A 6,000-nucleotide genomic window follows, 5' to 3' on the forward strand; every position below is an offset into this window, starting at 1 on the left:
AGTTTAGCTGGTCCTGTGAGCTTCTGGACTCTCCTGGCTCAGCCTCCTATGGCCATAGATATGTTGGAATTACAGATACGTGTGTCACTTTGTGCCCACCTTTACATGGGTCCTGGAGTACTGAAGTCAGCAAATGCCTTTTAAGTACTCAGCCATCTTCCCCACCCTTAGCCTTTTTTTTTTTCCTTGAGGCAAGCCCAGCTGACTTGCCTTTTATTATTTATTTATTTTTTATTTTTTATTTGTTGTTTTTTCAGGGAGGGTTTCACTCTAGCTCAGGCTGACCTGGAATTTACTTTGTAGTTTCAGGGTGGCCTTGAATGCGTAGTGATCCTCCTACCTCTGCCTCCCAAGTGCTGGGATTAAAGGCATGCACTATCATGCCCGGCTTTGTGTAGTTTATTTACTTATTCCTGGTTTATTTTTATTTATTTCTTTATTTATTAGAGACAGAGAGAGGGAGGAGAGAGAATGAGAATGGATGTGCCAGGGCCTCTAACAACTGCAAACAAACTTCAGATGTATGTGCCACCATGTGCATCTGGCTTACGTGGGACCTGGAGAATCAAATCTGGGTCCTTAAGCAGGCAAGCACCTTAACTGCTAAGCCATCTCTCCAGCCCCTTAGTATGTTTTTTTATTGACAAGGCTTTTGGTTTGCTTTTTCTCCCAGGCTAGCTTTGAACTCACAGCACTCCTTCTAACAAGTGCTGGGATCAAAGGTGTGTGCCATCATGCCCAGCTTGCATCCACTAGTGTACAGGACCCAGAAAGTCCACCAAAGCAGCCCACCAGTGGGAAAATTCACCAAGGTTGGAAAGGAGAAGGAAGTGGAGTCACCCCCGCACCCTATGCCATCTTGGGTTAGAATAGAGCCCCTACCAAGGCCCTTTTTCTCTCTGTCTGCCTAGCCAAGGAAATTGCCTAGCTCTTATAGTACTTGTAAAAAGTTATTTTATTTTATTTATCTATTTATTTATTTATTTGAGCAAGACAGACACAGAGAGAAAGACAGGTAGAGGGAGAGAAAGAGAATGGGCGTGCCAGGGCTTCCAGCCTCTGCAAACGAACTCCAGACGCGTGCGCCCCCTTGTGCATCTGGCTAACGTGGGACCTGGGGAACCGAGCCTCGATCCGGGGTCCTTAGGCTTCACAGGCAAGCGCTTAACTGCTAAGCCATCTCTCCAGCCCTAAAAAGTTTTTTTTTTTTAATATTTTATATTTATTAACAAGGAGAGAGAGAGAGAGAGAGAGAGAGAGAGAGAGAGAGAGAGAGAGAGAGAGGAGCATGAGCACTCCAAGGTCTCTTGCAGCTAGCTGCAAACAAACTCCAGATGCATGTGCCACATTGTGCATCTGGCTTTAAGTGGGTGGCTGAGCTGTTTCCCTGCCCTGTAAAAGTTTGCTGCGAGTGAGATGCTCCTGCACATAGCGGCCTGTAAATCTTAGCCATGGGTCCAGAGACACAGCTTCAGTGAGCTGTCAACCTGTGCCGGGTTGGGCTTTGTGGTGGTGACAGCTGTGTTTGAGTCCTTCATGCTCCTGGCAAGTCACCCCAATACACTTACTGGTTCACTAAGCTATAACTGAGTGAAATTGTTTCTTTGGTCTGTCCTTGGTGCCCTACCTAGGGTGTATAGACATTTGCTCATGTCCCCCAAGAAAAGTTTGCACAACATAAAGCTAGACTGGCCTCAAACTCACTGTATTTGAGAATGACCTTGAACTTTTTCTTGTTGTTGGTTTATTTATTTGTTTGTTTGTTTGTTTGCTTGCTTGTTTGTTTGCTTGTTTCTTCAAGGTAGGGCCTCACTGTAGTCCAGGCTGACCTGGAATTCACTATGTAGTCTCAGGGTGGCCTCGAACTCATGGTGATCCTCCTACCTTTGCCTCCTGAGTGCTGGGATTAAAGGTGTGTGCCACCACGCCTGGCTTGTTGTTGGTTTATTTAAGGTAGGGTTTTGCTCTAGTCCAGACTGACCTAGAACACATTCTGTATCACCAAGCTGGCTTTGAGTTCATGGCGAGCCTCCTACCTCAGCCTCCCAAGTGCTACCACACCTGGCCTGAACTTTTCTTTCACTTAATTTATTTTTATTTTTTGTTTTTTTGAGATAGGGTCTCACTCTAACCCAGGCTGACATGGAATTCAATGTGTAGTCTCAGATGGGCTTGTAGTCTCAGGTGGCTCTCCTACCTCTTTGTTCCAGAGTGCTGGGATTAAAGGCATGTGCCACCACACCGGCTTTAATAAATTTTTTTTGTTTCTTGTTTTGGTTTTTCGAGGTGGGGTCTTGCTATAGCCCAGACTGACCTGAAATTCACTATGTAGTCTCCGGGTGGCCTTGAACTCACAGCGACCCTCCTACCTCTGCCTCCTGAATGCTGGGATTAAAGACATGCACCACCATGCTTGGCTTTAATAAAAATTTATTTATTTATTTATTTATTTTGTTTTTTTCAAGGTAGGGTCTCACTGTAGCCCAGGCTGACCTGGAATTCACTATGGAGTCTCTCAGGGTGGCCTCGAACTCAAGGCAATCCTCCTACCTCTGCCTCCCGAGTGCTGGGATTAAAGGCGTGTGCCACCACGCCTGGCTTAAAATGTTTTTTTAATACTTTTATTCATTTATTTCAGAGAGAGAGAGAGAGAGAAAGAGGGGGGGTGAAAGAGTGGATATGGGCATACCAGGGCCTCCTGTCACTACAAATGAACTCCAGACGAATGCACCACTTTGTGCATCTGGCTTACATTTGTCCTGGGGAATCGAGCCTCAAACTGGAGTCCTTAGGCTTCACAGGCAAGTGCTTAACTGCAAAGCCATCTCTCTAGCTCATTAATAAAACATTTTAATAAGCTTATAGAGTTTTAGGTTTTATTATGGCATTTAAAAACTTTTTATTGACAACCTTGATCCATGTACTGAGGGTACTCTAATCATAATTCCTCCCACCAACCTTCCGTGGCTCTACTCCACTGAATCCCTTTTTTCCAATTAGTTTTTCTTCTATTTTGATGTCTTTTTTTTTTTTTTGCCCTGATATTATGCAGGTCTATGTAGGTAACATCAGCCACTGTGATGTCATGAATACTTCTAGTTGAATATGCTAAGTGAATATATTAAGTGAATATGTTAAGTGATATGCACTGGAGAATCAAATCTGAACCATCAGGCTTTGCAAGCAAGTGCCTTTAACCACTGAGCCATCTCTCTAGACCTGTTTTTTTCTTTTCCTTTCTTTCTTCCTTCCTTTCTTTCTTTTTTTGAGAAAATACCTCATTGTGTAGCTCAGGCTGGCCCAGAACTCACTAAGCATCCCAGTCTGGCTTTGAACTCAGTATTTTCCGACCTCACCCTCTCAGTGCTGGGATTATAGATTTGTGCCTTTACACCCATCCAAACCAAGACAACTAGACAATAGTACATAAAATAGAGGAGGATTATTAAACTTAAAATAGTCTAAAATGTCAGTTATCTATCCCAGGGGAAACAGCTGCACAGCCTCTAAGGCATATAACTATATTTGGTTTGTTGCTCACACATCTGGAGTGTGCTGGGTGCTGAGCTCAGCTGGGTGTGCTTACACGTCAGTGTTCAGTCATTTCCCTGGGGCTCTTGAGTGAATCATATGTCTCTCATACACAGCTGGGTTGCCTGGGCAAGCACTCAAGGCAGTGGTAGAGATATTAAAGGGGCCAAATGGAAATGCACAAAACTTAATTTTTTTTTTTTTAGTTTTGGTTTTGCAAAGCTGATCTGGAATTTACTATGTAGTTTCAGGGTGTCCTCAAACTCACAGTGATCCTCCTACTTCTGCCTCCCAAGTGCTGGGATTAAAGGCGTGTGCCACCATGCCCAGCTCCAGAATTTAAAAAAAAAAAAAAATTATCTATTTGAGAGAGAGAGGGAGAAAGAGAGATAATGGGCACACCAGGGCCTCCTGCCATTGCAAACAAACTCCAGACGCATGCACCCGTTTGTGCTTCTGGCTTACGTGGATCTTGGACAGTCAAAGTGGGATCCTCTGGCTTTGCAAGCAAGAGCCTTAACTGTTAAGACTTCTCTGCAGCCAGTACTTTTTTTTTTTTTTTTAAAGAAGGTAAAATTGGATCTGGAGAGATTTGCTCAGTGGTTAAAGCTCTTACTTACAAAAGTTTGCCAGCACCCATATAAAGCCAGATGCAAAAAGGGGTGCAAGCATCTAAGATTCATTTGCAGCAGCAAGAGACCCTGGTGTGTGCACTCTCTCTCACATACACACACAAATAAGTAAAATTATTTTAAAAAGAAGGAAAAAAATGAAAAGAAGGAGGGAGATTATGTCAGGAGTAAGATAGCATAAAAAGTGAAAAAAAACGAAGCACAGTGGAAGGGGCTGGGGGGATAGATGGTTTACTGGATAAAGTGGTTGCCTCTCAAGTCTGAGTACCTGAGTTCAGTTCCTAGGTCCCAAATTTAAAAAAAAAAAAAGTCACAAGCTTCCATAATTCCAGCATGCTAAGTATGAGATAGGAGGTCGTGACAAGAGGATTTTCCAGAAACTCAGAAGCTCAGGGTAAGCACAGACGTCAATAACAACAATCGTCGTATTGAGAGAGACTGCTTCAATCAGGATGGAAAGGCAAACCAACCAGAAAGTTGTCTTCTGACATTCACATGTGCAGGGTGGGGTGCATGTCCACACTCACATGGACACACACACACACACACACATAAGTAAAAGTAAAAAACTGCAGTGGAAGGATAAATTCAAATGTATCAATGATCGCAATCAGTCAACCACCAATCAATATATATTTAAATCCCTAAAGCAGGGTGCTGTTATGTCATAATGCCTCTAATCTCAGCACTGGAGGCTGAGGAATGAAGATCACTATAAATTCAAGGCTCGTCTGGGTGAAGAGTGAGTTCCAGGTCAGCCTGAACTAGAGTGAGATCCCACTTCAAAACAGACTAACACACCTAAACTTTCTAGTTATGGGACAAATTGTAACATCATTTTTTCTTTCTTTTTTAATTTTTTTTTTTTTTTTGAGATAGGGTCTTATTCTAGCCCAGACAGACCTAGACTTAACTATGTAGTCTCAGGGTAGCCTAGAACTCATGGTGATCCTCCCACCTCTGCCTCCTGAGTGCTGGGATTAAAGATGTACATCACTACACTTAGCTTTATCACCATTTGAAAAGCAAAATAAAACAAAACTATACATTTGAAGTTACAGTTCCTAATGAAAAAGGGATTGCAAGAATTACTACCAGTAGTGAAATCCAGGTCAGCCTGGATTAGAGCAAAACTCTACCTCGAAAAACCAAAACAAACAAACAAAAAACTACACTGTTTAAAATATAAACATAAATTAAGTTTAAAAAATAAAAGAGATTCTGTGCTGCTTTAGATATATTAACCCCAAGCAACTAGACTGGAAAGCAAAAGGCATTGCTAGAAAAGCAGAGGCAGGGCCAGGGAGATTGCTCAGTGGTTAGACACTTGCTTGAGCCAGACAAGCCAAATGGCACATGCATCTGGAGTTCCTTTGCAGTGGCGAGAGGCTCTTTAACCACTGAGCCATCGTCCTAGCCTCCTATTAAGTATTTCGCGTGTATAGTTCTAATTTCCTCACAAAGCACTCTGGTTGCTTTGGTTGTTTAGACAATTGTATATCTATGTGTACTTTTTTTTTTTGGTTTTCTGAGGTAGGGTCTCATGCTAGCTCAGGCTGACCTGGAATTCACTATGTAGTCTCAGGGTGGCCTTGAACTCTAGGCAGTCCTCCTACCTCTGCCTCCCGAGTGCTGGGATTACAGGTATGTGCCACCATGCCCGGCCTCTGTGTATTTTTATTTTATTTTATTGACAACTTCTATACTGACAGACAATAAACCACGATAATTCCCTCCCTCCCTCACTTTCCTCTTCACAACTCCATATCCCCTCCCTTTCCCCATTAGTCTCTCTCTTATTTTGATGTCATCTTCTTTTTCTCCTATTATGAGGGTC

This window comes from Jaculus jaculus, chromosome 1 (genome assembly GCF_020740685.1).
Source record: "Jaculus jaculus isolate mJacJac1 chromosome 1, mJacJac1.mat.Y.cur, whole genome shotgun sequence".
Lineage (NCBI taxonomy): Eukaryota > Metazoa > Chordata > Mammalia > Rodentia > Dipodidae > Jaculus > Jaculus jaculus.